The 20,143-nt window shown below is 36.2% G+C and overlaps 1 pseudogene across 1 annotated transcript; it reads left to right on the top strand.

The window, feature by feature from the left end:
- Positions 1-3,959: 3,959 nt before the first annotated feature.
- On the top strand, positions 3,960-18,528 carry LOC143251480 (testis-specific serine/threonine-protein kinase 1-like; annotated as a pseudogene). The gene is made up of 4 exons (XR_013028583.1): positions 3,960-4,105; positions 5,267-5,491; positions 12,063-12,237; positions 17,662-18,528. The product of XR_013028583.1 is annotated as a testis-specific serine/threonine-protein kinase 1-like (transcript).
- The last annotated feature ends 1,615 nt before the right edge of the window (positions 18,529-20,143 follow it).

The raw sequence follows: 20,143 nt of genomic DNA on the forward strand, positions 1-20,143 counted from the left end.
GTAGCTTTCCACGAAATTCAAAAAACAAACAATCTTTATAGGGTTGAAATACAACTTTTTGTCATTTCCCATGACTGAAGATTTCTTGAAAGTCTCTCTAGAGCAGCTTATTCGATATAGAAGAAAGACGCCTTTTGACCTCACTCCAGCTCGACATAACTCTAAGCATAAAGTAAACATTTGTGGATTTTTATTTGTCTTAAGTATAAAATGTATTCTATAATAGTTTCTTTAAGTTTTCTAGAAGCTGTTTTGACCTAATGTTGTAGAACTTTAGTGTACGTTTTCCCACAAAACAAGATGGCAGTTAACCAGACAACTCCCACTTGTGAAACAAATATTGGATTATTAATGTGGGTTTGTCTTTATATAAGATATGTTTAATTTCTGCAGTAGTTTCTGTAAATTAGTCAGTGCACCAACCAAATATATTTCACCATACAACATATTTCAGCAATTACAAGTCACACAACAAAGTATATAAAGGACAAACCTCACATATATATTATGTATTTCTTTTTCAGGTCTCGGGCACAGGACAGGTAAATCTTTGGGCGCCTGTCCTGTGAAAGTGGGTTTTCTCGGGGCACACCCGTTTCCCCCCACATCCAAATCTCAGATTTTGGATCTTTAGATCCCAGCCAAGGCAACTTTATTGCCCAGCCCTGAATCGGGTCGCTTCGCGTTTATGTTCATGTTCATATTTACTTTGACATCTGCTTTTCGGGATCTGGTCTGGCTGGTTTCTCCGGTGCTACCTTTGTCTCGCTCATCAATATTATGACCAACCTCACTCCTTCACCCAAAACAGAGTAAAAATAAAAGAAAAACAAAAAAACTGCTAATTTCAATAATCTTTCACGAAGGGGACGAAGAGGAACCACAACGTTCCTGATCACCCCAGTTGGAGAGAGAATTCTTCAGATTTCTCTTTCTCTAAACTAAACCCCTGCCACGTTAGTTTGCGTTTGCTGCAGTTGTCACTAGTGGAGACATGTGAATTTCGTCGTTTAGTGGATTAGTGTTGTGTAAGGTAAGTTATGGTACTACCAGCCCTCGTGAAGCCACAGTGGTGAAACTTCGGTAGAGAAATAGAGTATTTATTATCGTGTGAGAAATAATGGTTGTTTTTATAACTTTACTGTCGAAATGTACACCAACAAAATTCACTGTTTACGTTTCGTCATTCATCTTTTGTTTGTAAAACAATTACAAAAACATTATTATTTTTAGTAAATCATTATTACAAGTCTGACCATTGTTCATTTCTACACTTTTAATTCTTTGAAATCCGTAAGGGGCCAGATAAAGAATGCAATTTCAAAAATATAATAGGCCTAATTCCAATTTCTTATAACAATTATAATTAATTATAATCATGTTTCGCCAGCTTTGAAGAAACCTTTCTACCACAGCTAAACTACGAGCTACTGAGAATATTCGAACTTGTAGAGTGTATCAAAATTTGTTTTGTTTTTTTTGTTTTTTTGTGGTTAAGGGCAAACATGCGCAAAGGGATATCTGAGCTGTACTCATAATCGATATCGAAAACCGATAGACATCAACAGATCTAACACTAAGATAGTATACGTAATAAATATAATATTAGATAGCTGATGTTTTTTCACAGTTCTCTTGCATTTATCACCATTATTTCAACTCGGAGATGTATAAAAATGGTGCATTAATTTATTAAAGTTCTGATTTTTGTTTCCTAGATGTCACTACCTGTTAGATTTTGCCTATAATACCCTAACTCGGCAGTGGTGACATTTGAATCACGTGCTGTTGAAACATGATGATAATATAATCTCAACCGCATCATGTTTGCCGTATTTATTGCTCATGGCGCGTTTCTTTCAATCCAGAACTGGTATGACGTAAATAATTAATTAAAACCATACTTATAATTAATTATTACTGAAATACCATTGTTATTTACTCTTCCAATTATTGAAAATCCCTGAGGAACTAGTTAAAGAATACAGTGTTGAAAAAAATATATGTAACAGCCCAGTACTAATGTCTTTATGGCCCGGCATGGCCAAGCGTGTTAAGAGGTGCGACTCGTAATCTGAGGGTCGCGGGTTCGCATCACCGTCGCGCCAAACATGCTCGCCCTTTTAGCCGTGGAGGCGTTATAATGTTACAGTCAATCCCACTATTCTTTGGTAAAGAGTAGCCCAAGAGTTGGCGGTGGGTAGTGGTGACTAGCTGCCTTCCCTCTATCTTACACTACTAAATTAGGGACGGCTAGCACAGATAGCCCTCGAGTAGCTTTGTGCGAAATTCAAAAACAAACAAACTAATGTCTTTTGACAAATATAATTAATTAGAAATGTGTAGTTTAGTCGACTGAGAACCAACTGACTGAAACCCGTGAAAGTAAAACCAGACGTAATTTTAACCTATTTTATCTGAATTTGTATTTTGTTTTACCCTATTTCTTCTCCTGATGTCCCCACTAGTACAGCGGTATGTCTTCAGATTTACAACGCTAAAATCAGGGGTTCGATTCTCCTCGGTGGGCTCAACAGATAGCCCGATGTGGCATTGCTATAAGAAACACACACATTATTCTCCTGTTAGGAGTGGCATGGCTAGGTGGTTAAGGCACTCGACTCGTAATCTGAGGGTCGCGGGTTCGAATCTCTCTTCACACCAACATTCTCGCCCCCTTCAGCCTGGGTGGTGTTATAATGTGACGCTCATTCCTACTATTCGTTGATAAGAGAGTAGCCCAAGAGTTGGCGGTAGGTGATGATGACTAGCTGTCTTCCTTCTAGTCTTACACTATTAAATTAGAGATGGCCAGCGCAGGTAGCCCTCGTGTAGCTTTGCGCGAAATTCAAATCAAACCTGTTATACTATAATTAATCTACCTAATTCATGCACAAGTATGCAAACATAGACACAATATCTGAAAGACTCTTGCATAATTCTCTAAAATATTTCAATAAGAATTGGCATAAAAAATGACTTAATGTGTGATCTCGACAGATATCACGTACATGATGTAAATAGTCCTAAATACCTCTCCCCTTTTAACATATATTTAAGAAATGTAGCACAAGCTGGCCACTATGCACTAGACACATAGTCCTTGTTTCTTTTTTTTATTATTATAATTATTATTTTTCTTTTTTTAATCATTATTACTTTTTTCTCTCTTATTGAATTATTATTCAAGTATTGAATAATAATTATTATTATTACTTTCTTTTTTTTGTGTGTGTGTGTGTGTTACTACAAGTAGTAGTAGCATTCTCTCTATGAAGAAAAAGGAGAAAAATACAAAAAAAAATATATATATATGAAAATACAAAAAATAAAAAAATAAAAAATGAAGAAAAAAAAACACAAGAGAAATAATAAAAGGAAAAAAAAACAAACTTCTTGTTCGTCCATGCATGGACTGTGCCCTTAAATGGGCCTGAGTATGATGTTATACTTTTACTCTGGCCCAAAGCTTTAACAAAAAATAAACCTAAAGACAGACGCTATAATCGTTCGGGAGGGAGGAAGAGGTCAAATGTACCTGACCCTCCTGGGTATTTAACATCAATACCCAAATACCGACACAGTGAAACTTAATCTACCTACTGCTATGCCTGGTAATGATTAACTGCAAACCAACAAAGTAAATAGTCTTGTTTAACTTATAAAAAAAAAATTGTTTTATTTCAATGTAAGCAGTTTTTTGTAAATTCCAATAATGAAACTAACGGAAAATTTTATAACAATGTTCTTGTATGATTAATATCATCGCTAAGAGGACGACGTGTATATTGTTGGACTTCTGAATGTAACCATGACAATATTATTTGGTTAGGACATAAATCAAAAGTCACTCGTCAACGTAGCAGGAAATCAACATAAATATTAGTTAAATTAACTCATCAAAATTTCATTGTATCTAAAAACCTCAAAATCAAGTGAAGAAATAAAACAGATCAGTCATGATACGAGGCTATGATAAATTAAGTAAAGGTTGTTCTAAAACGTCTTCAAGCTATGTTTATGTAAATTCAGATGTGGAAATTTTATTAAACCATGGTTATAAATTGGGCAGAATTATTGGAGAGGGTTCTTATTGCAAAGTTCGGTAAGAAATTAAACAAAATCCCGTAATAAGAGGTATAAACCTATCAGTTTCACCTGGTGGAACTTTAGTACAATAAACAAAAATAAATAAAACATTTTACCTTCAATACGGAACTTATTACTGATTTATAAACGTTTATAAAGCTACACAGAAATACAAAACATATATATGGATATGAAAGATTTATTGAGATTTAATATTTTATCCACATAGTTTAATGTGTGAATGTGCGTCAACTAATAACGCGCATTGTTTCAAACACAATAAACGGATAATTGTAATTTATATAATTTTAGACATAACAACGTAAAACAGTTAGCTATAAAACAATGTAAAATCACTCCTCTCAGTTTATTTTTAAAAAATTAAGCATAACAAATATTGTTGTACATTTACCAATCAGAAAACGTTTACTCTGATATTACAGCGAAATATATTGAATACAAAGCAAACAATATTAGCCTCAAATCTTGCATCTCACTTGATGACGTTAGGTAAATTTGTTGACATGAAACGTTTTAAAGAAAATAGAAAAAATGATTTTACGTTGTATACAAGGCTACGCTAAAGAGGGATTGATGGGGTTTATATTTGCCTCAACATTTGCTTTTGCCACCACAATAATTTTGTTCACCACCTTGGGTCGCCCGGCGTGGCCAAATGGTCAGGGCTCTCGACTTGTAATCTGAGGGTCGGGGTTCGAATCCCCATCACACGAAACATGTTCGCTCTTTCAACCCGGGTGACGTTATAATATTACGGTCAGTCCCGTATTTCGTTGGTAAAAGAGTAGCCCAAGAATTGGCGGTGAGTGGTGAGGACTAGTTGCCTTTCCTCTAGTTTTACACTGCAAAATTAGGGTCGGTTAGTGCAGATAGCCATCGCGTAGACAAACAATCCCACCACGTTGATGATCTACTTATATTGATGGCAGATACCCCTTCCTCAATATTCTCTCTAGTTCACTTCAGCCCCCCTCTGGAAAAGACAGGCGCCTGATCTGTCTGTTTAACCGAAATAAAGAACCTTGTTTGAAATAATGAAGTTTTGTTACTTAGCTAATGTCATTTTATTTATTGCATTATTCGAAATAAACAACAGGTTGTAAGATATATTGAAAGTAACCATATGTGTAAAATGTAATACTTTATTACTTATTAGGATTGTGGAATCAACTGACGGAAGACACAGAATGGCAGTGAAAATCATCAACAAAATCTTGCATCCAGAGACTTTGTAACACGATTCCTTCCCCGCGAGAGGGAAATCCTTAGAGAATTGCATCACCCTCATATCATACAGTTCCACCGTATGTTTGATTATCAAGACAGCGTGTTTGTAATAATGGAACTGGCAGAGAAGGGTGACATGTTGGATTACATAAGAGTTAGATGTTTGTTTGTTTCTTAAACATAGAATTAAAATAATATTTGTAGAACATAGAAGTGTTATTACATGTTATAATAAACTTGTACGTCCAGCATATGGAGTAGCTGACGTACCATTCAATATCAAAATTAATAAATCTTTCCCGGTGACGCGCTTCCTCCTAGAAATCTTATACCTGCTTTGTGTTTCAAAAAAGAGTTAACTCAAATTAGTTTAAAATAAACTAATTCCTCTTCCACAATCGCATGCATAAAAATAATAATTAAAACAATGACAATTATTGAATAATATTACATAAGTTTCGTTTATTGATTAAAAATTTCTATTTGAATGTAAGTGGCCTCTGCGTCAGGCCTGGCATGACCAAGCGTGTTAAGGCGTGCGACTCGTAATCTGAGGGTCGCGGGTTCACATCCCCATCGCGCCAAACATGCTCGCCCTTTCAGCCGTGGGGGTGTTATAATGTGACGGTCAATCCCACTATTCGTTGGTAAAGAGTAGCCCAAGAGTTGGCGGTGGGTGGTGATGACTAGCTGCTTTCCCTCTAGTCTTACACTGCTAAATTAGGGACGGCTAGCACAGATAGCCTTTGAGTAACTTTGTGCGAAATTCAAAAAACAAACAAACAAACAAGCCTCTGCGTCTTTTCCAACGTATGCAAAAGAATCAGAGCGTCATCTAGGTACTTCCTAAAAATACTTCCCAAATATTATGAAACATTTGAATTCAGAAACGAAAGAAAATGAGCGACGAAAATATTAATTTAATCAGTTTTTATCTCAGCATTTACTGGGCAAGCTTTTATCTTCTATGTTTGTTGTTAATATTGACAGTATTTTGGGGTAAACTCCAGGATGTTTAAAGTCTGATTTAGTTTCTCTTCTCCCTATATTAATGCCCCTTTTATCACATTGTTTTGGGCTCGGCATGGCCAGGTGATTAGGGAGCTCGACTCGCAATCTAATGGTCACAGGTTCGAATCCTCGTCCCACCAAAGAATGTGACGATTAATCTTACTATTCTTTGGTAAAAGAGTATATCAAGAGTTGGCGGTAGGTGATGATTACTAGCTGCCTTCCCTTGAGTCTTTGGCACCGCTGATACAGACGTAAGTCTACGGATTTACAACGCTAAAATCAAGGATTCCATTCCCCTCGGTGGACTCAGCAGATAGCCTGATGTGGCTTTGCTATAAGATTGTTTGTTTGTTTGTTTTTTGAATTTCGCACAAAGCTACACGAGGGCTATCTGTGCTAGCCGTCCCTAATTCTTGAAAATCTCTGTGGGATTAAATATATAATACAATGTTTAATATATAATAAACCTAATAATTATCTATATGAAACAGCAATTAGATTAATTTTAATACTTTCAACTTTTACTCCGAGGTAACTTGGAAATGTGTGATATTGTTGTTAAGCTTTTTTTTTTTTGGGGGGGTGGGGAATTTCGCACAAAGCTACTAGAGGGCTATCTGTGCTAGCCGTCCCTAATTTAGTAGTGTAAGACTAGAGGAAAGCAGCTAGTCATCACTACCCACCGCCAATTCTTGGGCTACTCTTTTACCAACGAATAGTGGGATTGACCGTCACATTATAACGCCCCCACGGCTGAAAGGGCGAGCATGTTTGGCGCGACGGGGATGTGAACCCACGCCCCTCAGATTACGAGTCGCACGCCTTAACACACTTGGCCATGCCGGGCCTCTAGCTATAAGAAAACACATACACATACCCCAGAGTCTGACATTGTTGAATTAGGGAAGACTAGCGCAAACAGCACTCGCGAACTTCAAACCAAACCATATTGGTTTCTATCAATCCAGGCATAGACATCGTTTGCTTCCATTTGATATTACTTCCATATAACAACTCCATCTTCAGAGCCACTTTTTTTCTTTGTATTAGATTAAGTTATTAAATAAATATTTTGTTATGTTAATTTCTATTTAATACTGTTTTCTGGTGAGCTCTGTGGAGTACATTGTGATGATGTATCAACAATGTTACCAAATATTTCTACTAAATAGTTTTTGCTGTTTTTATTCTTAATAAACGTTTCTACCAGTTCGTAGAGTCTGTATTTTAATATGTATATACTTGTAGTGTTGTAACGTTGTAAGTTTTAGTATCTAATTGCAAAGCGTTTGCAGTGTCCATGCTAACAAAACAGTATTCCATTACAAAAGACATAAATATACGAAAAACACAATTTTGTGTGAACACAAAACAAAAAATATGACGATTCAATTCATGTAAAGAAAAACTTAGGAAATTGTCTACAATTGAAACATTGTTCAAAAACTTGAACATTTATCAAAATTAGAGAACTTTTGTTGGTAACTTCATTTAATTACCACAATGAAGTCTTATTGTTATAATCTTCATAATGTATGCATCTTATGTTTAATCAAAGTAAAACCAAATTTTAGAAAACTCTATTTATGAATTAGAATGCATCATCAAAAGTTAGTTTGTTTTAAATCGAGAATCATTTATCATAGAGGTGACAAATTGTCATGGATCCGAATTACTAATGTCTACCCAGAGGGTGGGTTTATAGAATACGTTACGATGCGAAACATTATTTTATACTGTCTTTTTTGCAGTCAACATCAAAGTTAGCATTTTCTGGAAACCTAAAAATGTTATAAAAATATCCAGAAAATCTTCTGTCTGTTCTTCCATTACTGTCTTGTCCCTGTGTGTATTGGTAACGTCGAAAAATGTAGGTAATTTTTATTAGGAAAATTCTTAAAGTGATTCCATAATCTTTATGGTCAGTGTAATTTTCTGGTCTGTTGTTGTAAGTCTGTTTAGTTGAGATTTAAATTTGTCTTCCTGTGACATAATATTCCATCTTGTAAATCACATTTAAAGGTCTACATTTAGTTAGCACGTGTTGGGTTTGCCGCAAGTTCCATGCGATATTTCTTCCTTATTGGCTAGTTGCATGTGTAGTGTAATTTTTGTCGCAGTATTCGTTTAATTTTGTGCATACGTTAACACTCTTACAAGCAGACAGAATATTGTTGTCAAGTGCTTCTTGAAACTTTTGCCAAGTTTCTATATTTGAGTTTAATAAGTGCTGATGTATACTACAGGTTATGGTTAAGTCAATGGTCACTACTTGTATCGTGAACAACTAAAAGAAACGGAAGTAGTGAAGTTGAGCATCCTAGATATAACAAAGGTTTGGTAGTAGTAATTTCACATATTATATTACTTTTCACCATTGTTAGAGGGACGACTGACCTATTATTAACCAGCTGAAGTATTGTCACTTGAATGGAAGTTATGTAAATTCATGATCGATTAATGAAGAGTTATCTTAGCACGTGAAAAGTTGCTTCCCTTACATGTAGTCCCCCACTGGGATAGTGGTAAGTCTTCGAACTTATGATGCTAAAATTAGGGGTTCGATTCCCCTCGGTGGACACAGCAGATAGCCCAATGTGGTTTTGCTATAAGAAAAGCATACACACCCTTATATGTAATTGCAAAAAACGCCCATAAAAACTACAAAACAGAATTTGTATGTAACTCTTTATGGGCTGAACAAACTTTCATGCCAAATTTAGTGTGGCCCGGCATGGCCAGGTGGTTAAGGTACTTGACTCGTAATCTGAAGGTCGCGTGTTCGAATCCCCATTTCACCAAACACGCTCGTCCTTTCAGCCGTGGGGGAATCATAATGTTACGGTCAATCCCACTATTCATTGGTAAAAGAGTAGCTCAAGAGTTGGCGGTGGGTGGTGATGACTAGCTGCCTTCCCTCTAGTCTTACACTGCTAAAATAGGGAAAGCTAACGCAGATAGCCCTCGAGTAACTTTGCGCGAAATTCAAAACAAACCAAACCAAATTTAGTGAAGACCCATCAACAGAAGCGAAGTAGTGGTAAAAAACGCCCATACAAACCGCAAAACTGAAAAATGTGTGTGTACCACCGCAAGGACCTATTAATTTTATTTTACCAAGTTGTTCGTTATACACACATTTTTATACACACACACTATGTAGAAAATTCGTGCTTCGCGTAAAAGACATTTTATTGGTTGTTTATAATACGTAAGAACGATTTTGTGTATTTAAAACAATTACAACAGTTTAATGATCTGCCCAGACCAGCCACGTGAGATGTAAGTTACGTAGAGTTCTGAAAGAATGTAGTGGTCGTGTAGGGTGTCTACATGACTGCGAGGTTAAACCTATTCCACAACATGTAATACTCGACAAACATCTCTATTAAAAATGACGTTTCAAACCTAAAGGTCTTATCAGAAACGACAAACTGGTCGACTTATCTAGTGAGCATAATCCGTGTGTGTTTTGTTATAGCAAAGCCACATGGGGCTATCTGCAGAGTCCACCGAAGGAAATCGAACTCTTAATTGTAGCGTTGTAAATCCGTAGACTTACCGTTGTGCCAGCGGGAAACGTTATTTAGTAAGAAACACCAGATCTACCGTACCTTTCAAAACCTAGGTATAGGGGGCACTTTAATTATTAAAACTCAGTAGGGTAACTGTACCGGCATTTTAATTATTAAAACTCAGTTAGGTGACGATACCGGAACTTTAGTTAGTAAAACTCAGTAGGATGAAAGTACCGGCACTTTAATTATTAAAATTCAGTAGGGTGACGGTACCGGCACTTTAATTGTTAAAACTCAGTAGGGTTACGGTACCGGTACCTTAAGCGCTAAGAAACAAATGAAGAACTTCACAAACGAAACCGAAACATAAAAAATTCTGTTTGTGATGGAGCTCTGAGGGATGACAGATACGTTCTGTTTGTGATGGAGCTCTGAGGGATGACAGATACGTTCTGTTTGTGATGGAGCTCTGAGGGATGACAGATACGTTCTGTCTGTGACGGAGCTCTGAGGGATGACAGATACGTTCTGACTGTGATGAAGCTCTGAGGGATGACAGATACGTTCTATGTGTGATAGAGCTCTGAAGGATGACAGATACGTTCTGTCTGTGATGGATCTCTGAGGGATAACATATACGTACCCAAAATACCTTTCTCTATGCAACACGTGGTGCTATCGACGTGACTCACCCTTCCCTTAGGCATGTGGTAATGTCGACAGTACTTCCCTACTCCTAATTAAAATTTTGCTTAATTTAATAATGTTTACCACGCAGACACGCCACTCTTTTAATTATGTAGATAGCTTGCGTAATTTTCGCTGGTTCTGATTGGTTTGGTTTGGTTTGGTTTTTGGAATTTCGCACAAAGCTACTCGAGGGCTATCTGTGCTAGCCGTCCCTAATTTAGCAGTGTAAGACTAGAGGGAAGGCAGCTAGTCATCACCACCCACCCCCAACTCTTGGGCTACTCTTTTACCAACAGATAATGGGATTTATTGCAACAATATAACGTTCCCGCAGCTGAAATGGAAGGCACGTTTAGTAGGAGGGGATTCAAGCCCGTAATCCATGGGTTGCGAGTTAAGCGCGCTAACCACCTGGCCATTTCAGGCCCGATGTTTAACGTACTAAAAAACTCAGGCTTAACGCTGAGCTACTGGTTACGTAATGCATTGTTACTAATACAGAAAGAAATAATGAAGTAGTGATGTATACATCAAGTATGTGAATTAACCAAGAAACGTAACAATAAATAACGAAACTTTTGTGAGAGTTGGAGATCATGTCCGAAAAGTGTGTCTTGTGATTTGTCACAATACGTTTTACAGATAACAAGTGTGTCGGTATACTAATGTATATTCGTTCACTTTCTTCGTGTGATTCGATAGTTCGTCTTAATGCATTCTATACTTTAAGTGTGGATGTAAATTTCATTCGAAGTCTTTTGATTTGTTAGTTTTTTGTTTAGAATTAAGCACAACACTACACAATGGACTATCAGTGCTTTGCCCACCATGGGTATCGAAACCCGATTTCTAGCAGTGTGAATCCATAAACATGCCACTGGGGGGGGATTTCAAAGTTAATTCATCGCGTGACGTTGACAGACGAATTGCATGAATATCGTTGTCATTGTCTCTCGGTGATACAGCAGTAAATTTAAAGACTTTCACCGCTAAAATCCAGAGTTCGATTCTCGCAGTAGACATAACAAATACAGCTTTACTTTAAAACAAATAAACAAATAAAAAAGAACATAAACATCACGTTTTTCGGTCAACATAGAACGTAGGTTCTCAACATATTTTTACACTTGACATAACAAATACAGCTTTACTCGAAACCAAATAAACAAATAAAAAAGAACATAAATATCACGTCTTTTGGTCAACGTAGAACGTAGGCTCTCAACATATTTTACACTTTTTTTAGAATGTGTGTGTGTCGGAAAGAAAAGTATAACATAGAAGGAATATCCATATAAATGTTAACATGCTGTTCTATGTTTGTTAGTCCCCCGATAGGTCTCCGGATTTACAACGCTAAAATCAGGAGTTCGATTCCCCTCCGTGATAGCTTAGCAGATAACCCGATGTGGATTTCCTATAAGAAAACACACACGTACCTGCTTTTGTTTTATTCTTTATATGTACGCATGATTTAGAGAGTCGAACTTTTTATTTAACTAGCAACATCGTAACCTACCAGAGGAGCAAGTTCGCCGTTACTTTCACCAGCTTGTTACCGCTGTCCAGTACCTGCACGAGATGCAGATAGCCCACCGAGACTTGAAATGTGAAAATATTCTTCTCACTCAAGACGACAACGTGAAGTTAACAGACTTCGGTTTTAGTCGCAGATGTGGTATGTTTTATATGTATGTGTTTAGGGGGGGGGGTTAAAGGGGAAACTTGAAATGTGAAACTATTCTTACTCAAAACGACAAGGTGAAGTTAATGGACTTAACTTGCAGTCACAGATGTGGTGTGTTTTATATGAATACTTGTAACAGAGAGAAGGGTGTAAAAAGATACGAATTTAAAAGTGCAAAAGGTAGCCCTGTAGGTAAATTAAGTATGAACCTCACACCCGAACGTGGGGTTCCAGCTAACACTAGAGTGTCAGAGAATGAGTGTCCACAGAAATTTCTCCAGGAAGCTCAAAGTCTGAATCGAAGGTTTATATATGGGTGGATAGGATAAAGAAATGCTCCTAATATTTCAAGAGAGAGAGTGCTCCCCTGTGGACGTTCATGAGTGTGATGGCTTTAAAATGTTGTCCATTTGTTTACACAAAAACCTAAATGATTTACTTTCTCTTAAATGAGGTTTATTAAAGTAGTGAAAACGTAAAAGAACAAAATAAGGAGGACCTTATCTTACCTCACGCACTGATAATAATGAGTGATACGACCAGCTTACCTCACACTAACAGTAATAGATGAGATATATAAACGACCAGCTTACCTCACACTAACAGTAATAGACGAGATATATAAACGACCAGCTTACCTCACACTAACAGTAATAGACGAGATATATAAACGACCAGCTTACCTCACACTAACAGTAATAGACGAGATATATAAACGACCAGCTCACTTCACACTAACAGTAATAGAGGAGATATATAAACGACCAGCTTACCTCACACTAACAGTAATAGTCGAGATATATAAATGACCAGCTTACCTCACACTAACAGTAATAGACGAGATATATAAACGACCAGCTTACCTCACACTAACAGTAATAGACGAGATATATAAACGACCAGCTTACCTCACACTAACAGTAATAGACGAGATATATAAACGACCAGCTTACCTCACACTAACAGTAATAGACGAGATATATAAACGACCAGCTCACTTCACACTAACAGTAATAGATGAGATATATAAACGACCAGCTTACCTCACGCTAACAGTAATAGACGAGATATATAAACGACCAGCTTACCTCACATTAACAGTAATAGACGAGATATATAAACGACCAGCTTACCTCACACTAACAGTAATAGACGAGATATATAAACGACCAGCTCACTTCACACTAACAGTAATGGACGATATATATAAACGACCAGCTTACCTCACACTAACAGTAATAGATGAGATATATAAACGACCAGCTTACCTCACATTAACAGTAATAGATGAGACATATAAACGACCAGCTTACGTCACACTAACAGTAATAGACGAGATATATAAACGACCAGCTCACTTCACGCTAACAGTAATAGAGGAGATATATAAACGACCAGCTTATCTCACATTAACAGTAATAGATGAGACATATAAACGACCAGCTTACCTCACACTAACAGTAATAGACGAGATATATAAACGACCAGCTCACTTCATGCTAACAGTAATAGAGGAGATATATAAACGACCAGCTTACCTCACACTAACAGTAATAGACGAGATATATAAACGACCAGCTTACCTCACACTAACAGTAATAGACGAGATATATAAACGACCAGCTTACCTCACACTAACAGTAATAGACGAGATATATAAACGACCAGCTTACCTCACACTAACAGTAATAGACGAGATATATAAACGACCAGCTCACTTCACACTAACAGTAATAGACGAGATATATAAACGACCAGCTTACTTCACACTAACAGTAATAGACGATATATATAAACGACCAGCTTACCTCACACTAACAGTAATAGATGAGATATATAAACGACCAGCTTACCTCACATTAACAGTAATAGATGAGACATATAAACGACCAGCTTACCTCACACTAACAGTAATAGACGAGATATATAAACGACCAGCTCACTTCACGCTAACAGTAATGGGAGATATATAAACGACCAGCTTACCTCACACTAACAGTAATAGACGAGATATATAAACGACCAGCTTACCTCACACTAACAGTAATAGACGAGATATATAAACGACCAGCTTACCTCACACTAACAGTAATAGACGAGATATATAAACGACCAGCTCACTTCACACTAACAGTAATAGATGAGATATATAAACGACCAGCTTACCTCACGCTAACAGTAATAGACGAGATATATAAACGACCAGCTCACTTCACACTAACAGTAATAGACGAGATATATAAACGACCAGCTCACTTCACACTAACAGTAATAGACGAGATATATAAACGACCAGCTTACCTCACACTAACAGTAATAGACGAGATATATAAACGACCAGCTTACCCCACACTAACAGTAATAGACGAGATATATAAACGACCAGCTTACCTCACACTAACAGTAATAGACGAGATATATAAACGACCAGCTTACCTCACGCTAACAGTAATAGACGAGATATATAAACGACCAGCTCACTTCACGCTAACAGTAATAAAGGAGATATATAAACGACCAGCTTACCTCACACTAACAGTAATAGATGAGATATATAAACGACCAGCTTACCTCACACTAACAGTAATAGACGAGATATATAAACGACCAGCTTACCTCACACTAATAGTTGCTGAGTTGTAAACCACATTTTAGAATATTTAAATGGTCATGCGATCCCCCTTTCTCTTGTAATTTCAACCGAAAGTCGTTTTTATTACCCCTGTCAAATGGACATTACATAATTATTTACTTATTTTTACCAGATAAGTAAAACAGAGCTAAACATTTACCGTATTTTACGCTTTGTAAGACGCTACATCATGGAAGACGAACCCTAATCTTGGAAAGACCATTCTAAGAAAAAAATATTTTGACTCACCAACCAACACCTTGATACAGCCTTGACTTTTTTCAACCTACTGAGTAAATACAGTCAAATACATCGTATTCTTTACAGTATATCGACAGTATTGGTTAAATGTTTTATGCTATTGAAAATAATTGTAATTTATGTAATGAGATTACAATCTGTATGAGAAACTGTTTTCAGTAGACCCATAGCTAACCTCTTAACTGACCCTACCTCTTTTGTCTTGGAAGACACAGAGATTTTTGAAGGTATTTTAAAAGAAAAATAGTGCATCTTACGAGGCCTAACATACGGTAGCTGTACGATAACCGAACAAAACAACCTAGTTTTCGCGGCTTTATATTGGATTACGCTCGTGTCGTTATTAAACAATTTCGCTACTGCTTACTGTTCATAGTTTCATTCTTTTATACATTGTAGGTTAGTCTTACGAATGTCAAAGTTGATAAACTGTATAAGATTTGTGATTATATTTGTTATTGCCTTCGTATAGACGATCACGCAGTCAGTTGTTTTTTTCTCTTTCGGTTACTTCTTCCTCTATGGAAACTATAAACTCCCTTCAGCGTTTTCAAGGTCACAGGGTCATCCACGGAAAAAATCTGATTGTTGACTTACCAGACTAAACTGACTGTTTTTTTTTTAAACAGGTACTTAATTATTGAACGTATATAAGATTTTGAAACAGATGAATTTCATTGCAACTTTTGGTATCTAAAAGTGAGACGTGGTCACATACAACAGTTAAAAGCACAGAACTTGGTAAACATGTTCCTCTGACGTACTGGGGTTTATTATTATTACTGTTCTCTGATCACACACTTAGTATCCTCACCCAACAATAACTAACACTTTTGGTAAATGTTGTTTAGATTTGTTATCGCTAGGTGTTCTACTTCAGCTCATGTAAGGGAATTAGAATGGTTAGTAATATTTCTCGAGTCTGTTGTAATCGAATTTACAGAAAGGTTATAAGCAAATCGGTATATCTAAAAATTATTATATTTTAGAAAACATATGTCCCACATCAGAGGTTCCCAAACTTACCAACTTACTACCCTCGTGAGCCGCCAGGTAACTTTTATAGAATGCAAACCAAACTAGAGAAAGGAGTTAACTGTTCTAATATATTTCAGTTCAGTCCAGTGATGCCGATATATATATTTTGTGTTTGATTTATTTGTACAACAACATTTAGTGTAATTAGCTTAAGTTTGAGAACTGCTATCTTAGGAAAACAAAATTTCACCAGAGGGCGCTTGAAGATCACATGTTGTTGTTTTTTTTGTGTAGGAAAGTTTAAGTGTTGAAGATAGTGTTTCGACCCGATATTTTAATACACATTTTTTGTTTCTCGTGATTTATCTCGATAGTTAATTACCTTTTAAAAAACAAGACGTTTTCCTATAAAGATGCTTTTCACACGAAATAATTTAAAATGCGCACTGAAACAACTGAGAGAAATGTGCTGAAAAATATATATTTATATATGACTTTCATTACAACAATTATGTGCGTGTTTTTCTTATAGTAAAGCCATATCGGGCTATCTGCTGAGCCCACCGAGGGGAATCACACCCCTGATTTTAGGGTTGTAAATCCGTAAACTCACCACTGTACTAGCGAGGTGCTATTTACAACAATTACTATTACTGCTCACTGTTACATTCCAAAATTATACTGGAATAATATTTGCTTAATTTAGTGATATTTTGTGTATTGTTGAACTTTGAAACTGTTAAAACAACATCAACCCTGTATTATACAACAAGAAGCGATGTAAAAATTAAAGAGTTGAATTTAGGGTTATATTGATGTAAAAAAAAACAGCCTTGAATTCCTTACCTTAGAAATAGCTTTAAATTGTGTATAAAGGTTCAGAGAAAGGCTACTAGGATGATGCCTATGATGGAAAAGTTATCATACGATGATATGTTAGCATCTCTATAATTGTATTCTCTTGTAAAAAAAAGACAGTTAGATAGCTATTTAAAAGTTTCAAGGAAACTTGTTCTTCATTTCAGTTTATGTTTAGTGGTAAGAATGGAGCGTACAACTATACTTTCTAACAGGGTGATTGGCCTACAGAATAGTTTGTATTAAGGTCCATACTGCTTTTTCTTTACTTGTTTCCTACAGTGAAAACAGTTTTCTAAACCTGGTGGGTTGTTTGAATGGGTTTTGTCAGAACAAGAACAGTTCTGTTCCTGTTAGATATTTAGACATGGTAGTGTCATCTTACAAAAGGCTTGAGAGGGTAAGAACAAAGAAGTCAGATGTCGCATGGGCTTCCCAGTTGAGCTAAAGGCCTTGCGCTATGGCGCAATTTAAATATACGTGTTGATAAGGCCTGATTACATAGGTCTTTAAAATTGCCATTTGGGCCACATTGAAATGCTGACGACCTTTACTTCCCCTTCGAATGACGTACCTGTCGTAATATTAAGGATATTTCACGATCGATTTGTTGCTGTTCTTACAGTGAAAAGAAAACAAATACAGATAGACAGACAATTTCATACTTTACTGTTTCTCATTACAAGTTGATCCTACTACGGGAAGAAGGGTCCTGAGTGAGACCTACTGCGGCAGTGCCGCCTACGCTGCCCTGAAGTTCTCCAAGGCACACCCTACAACCCCAAGATGTACGACGTCTGGAGTTTAGGCTGTATACTGTTCATCATGATAACTGGAACGATGCCGTTTGATGATTCCAACGTCAAGAAGATGATCCAGGTGCAGCTCCAGAGACGAATAAAGATACCCTCAGGGGTTACCTGTACTACAAGGTGCGAGGAGCTGATTCGTCACATTCTGGAACCTGACGTCACTAGACGAGCAACTGTGAATCAAGTCTTACATCACTCTTGGTTACAAGATGTTGATTGATTAGATATAACTTCCTTAATATTGCATTCTCTTTCCAAGCCAAAGCCCGATTGTGTAATATCTATCACATGTTCATTGTGCTCCTTTCGATCTCCAGGTAGCAGCACGTGTATACTAAAATTCCCGACAAAATATGCGCCTTTAACAAACAAGTTATTGATAGATAAACAGTATTTGCTAAAAAAAAATGTAGTCGGATCAGCTGTCAGACGATAAAAATGACCAAGTTTCTAAACTCAGTTAACATCCGGGTATCTTGCATAATATTATAACACATATACACATATCTCTCGAGTGTGGTTTCACAAGTAACGTAAACGACCATTCATATTTACCATTAAATTATACGTGGAATTGCACAACATAAACACTATTATTAAGAATGGTTTATATTAGTATATTTTATAACTAAGTATTAATATTAATACTAATCTCTTTAATTGATTTTCTTTGGATTTTCAAGATGATACAAAAATAAAAATGTGAAATTATTGTGAGTGTTTAGTTTTTCTAACATTTGAATTTATAAAACTTCTATAAGAGCAAAGTGACAAGGTAACACATTGAAGTTGCATTCTTCTGGAAATAACGATTATATTGTTCTTTCTTATATTCTTGTGTATAAAACTTTGAACACTTTATCTGTGATGTTCTCGTGTTCACCGAATAACGTGTGCAACTTACAAGTGGATTCAACAGTCACTGATTAAAAAACAAACGAACCCTGAATTAGTCTGCCCTTGAGTGAGTTTGAATTACAAGGAAGAGACTGAATACAAGTTTCCAACCTTTATTTACGAAACTTCGGTTTTAAGCTGAAGTTCAAGACATCAAGTTCTGTCTAATGAAACATTGACTCGGACATCTGAACAAAAGTATACTTTAAATAACTTAAATAAACATATTATTAAACAAACAAAAATATGATGGTATATATAAACGCTTCTCCTCTCCAGGGTATGCGCCATCTACGTTGTCACTCGCATTGTCAACAATTCTTAAGCCATCACCTGATTTCTCACTAGAAAATATCACTGTTGCTATCCGTAACATATTTCGTGTTTCAACAGTATTTTCTAATGGAGAGCACAAATTGTGTTATTGGTAACTCACCCAGTTCAGTGAATAACTAAGGCGAGACAAATTTAGTGGTTCCCATGAACCAATATATCAGGAACTATATTCATAACTACAAAGTGTTGACAGTATTTTAGCTTGCGGTTAACAGAGTTAAGAAATTAACTCAATTTTTTTATTTGTTAACCAAAAAAAAATATAAAAACATGACAGATATTCATGAAAGCGAAGACGGAACATTTTCACTTGTGCTTTTGGTAGAAATGAGATATTAAATATGTTGACCATGGTGCACTAATATTAAGATATTTTTCTCTGAAGGCGTTAACATAGAAAACAAATGCATAAATATTGATATTATGAAGATGAGATACATTTTAATCACTGCTCTGTAAACGCTGTTCTCATATTATATTTAATGCATTATTCCGGAAACCGGTGATTTAGAGTTAGTTTGATAAATCTCGTTGAATGAAACTCAACACAGCTTCTAAAATGAAAAACAAAAAACACCTGATATTAAAGAAAATACGATGAGATAGAAACCATATAACTCTAGCGCTTTTGAAAGATGGACCTTCCTTCTTCAGTTTGCCCCTGAAGAAGAAATACCCACCTTTCGAAAGCGCTCGGGTAATGGGGTTTGTATTTCATTTTTATCAATACTTCTTGGACCTACGTGTTTTTATAACATCATGCAAGAAAATATGATGAAAGGTATTGTTGATTACATTGTGACTGTACCATACTGGACATTTTATCATCCTTCTTATATTTATTCCTCATAATAGAAATATAATTTTTAGTTTTAGAATCCCTAGAGGCACCATCTTGTTATGCATCTGCTTCAACATTAGACTTTCATTCTTTACTGTAATATTAGTTGCACATAATATTGAAACTAATGGTTTCTTATATGTGATTCCAGTCTATCTCTTTGAAGATAATGGTACTATGTGCTCATTTTTTTGTTTGTTTCGGTGTAAGGTAACCAACTGACGAATCTCCGATTCGAGTGACATGTCAAACCAATTAGGATATATTCGAATAAGTTCATTT

The sequence above is a fragment of the Tachypleus tridentatus genome, chromosome 6 (assembly GCF_004210375.1).
Source record: "Tachypleus tridentatus isolate NWPU-2018 chromosome 6, ASM421037v1, whole genome shotgun sequence".
Lineage (NCBI taxonomy): Eukaryota > Metazoa > Arthropoda > Merostomata > Xiphosura > Limulidae > Tachypleus > Tachypleus tridentatus.